The sequence below is a fragment of the Sceloporus undulatus genome, unplaced genomic scaffold (assembly GCF_019175285.1).
Source record: "Sceloporus undulatus isolate JIND9_A2432 ecotype Alabama unplaced genomic scaffold, SceUnd_v1.1 scaffold_33514, whole genome shotgun sequence".
In the NCBI taxonomy this organism is placed as follows: Eukaryota; Metazoa; Chordata; class Lepidosauria; order Squamata; family Phrynosomatidae; genus Sceloporus; species Sceloporus undulatus.
The window spans coordinates 1-1,230 of NW_024836426.1; the positions used below are offsets into that span (position 1 = coordinate 1).

The 1,230-nt window shown below is 37.2% G+C and overlaps 1 pseudogene; it reads right to left on the minus strand.

Moving 5' to 3' along the window:
- Nucleotides 1–151: 151 nt before the first annotated feature.
- LOC121918771 lies at nucleotides 152–640 on the minus strand (annotated as a pseudogene).
- Nucleotides 641–1,230: the final 590 nt, after the last annotated feature.

Genomic DNA, 1,230 nt, shown 5'->3' on the forward strand with positions numbered 1-1,230 from the left:
AGGCTTTTATATATTCCTTAATTTTACTGACTTTGTACAGTGCTGTGTATAATTACAGCGCTTTAGAAATAAATAAATAAATAATAATAATAATAATAATAATAATAATAATAATAATTTATTTTTATTTTTTAACTGAATATTTATTCAGTTTCTGCTTCTTCAGTTTCTTTTGTGATATCTTCTTCTTCTGAGCAATTTCCTCTTCTGGCTTAGGGACAATCTGCTCCTTTTCTGTCAGAATCATCTCAATGTGGCAGGGAGAACTCATATAGGGATTGATGCGGCCATGAGCCCTGTATGTTCGCCTGAGCATTTTGGGGGCTTTGTTGACCTGAATGTGTTAAATTAGCAGAGAATCTACATCCAGACCCTTGAGCTCAGCATTGCTCTCAGCATTTTTGAGCATGTGCAGGACGAACTCTGCACTCTTTTTTGACTAGCGCCCCTGTGTCCACCCCCACTGGGCGCACCTGTCAACCCCACCATTGTAACAACAGAAGGGAACACACTGCTTCTTCAGAGTCACATCCTTCAAGTATTTGGTATTTGGCTTTTTCTTGGCGGTAGTAGCTCTTCCTGAGGTAAGCATTGAAAATTGTCCGCTACTCGCTTGATCCAGAGAATCCCACAAAGTCATGGAAATCAAGGGGTTCCAACCTTCATGTCCACTTAAAGAATACACCTGACACTGCCCAGGCGATCAAGGGTATGTACATCCTGAAAGCTATAAAAACTGCAGTTTTTGAAGACTATTTGCAATTTGTGACTTATTTTGTTCAAAATTCACACATGGCATTTATTTTACATAAAATATATTTTTGTACAGAAATATACTGCTGGCACAGAAAATTCTGTTTCCTGTACAAAACAAATATGTGCCAATTTCACAGAGTAAGCCATCAACTGCAGCATTTTCTGCACAATTTTCAGTGAAGAAATGCTGTTTTCTGAGCATAAATGCTGTTTTACACACACACAAACTCATACACAAACCCGTGTGTGACTTTTGTGCACAATAAGTCCAGAACTGCAAAGATTCTTGTCAGTCCAAGTTTATCCTTTTCAGGAATTCCTATTACTTGAGAAACACATTTTAACCATTAAAAATATCCATCATATCATTACTCACTTGTACCTAACATACTTAGCACACAAAGAATTCTAGCTCCAATTCCAAGCATCTCAGTCAAAAAGGGATAAAGTTGGAGGTGATAAAGAATTTTTTTT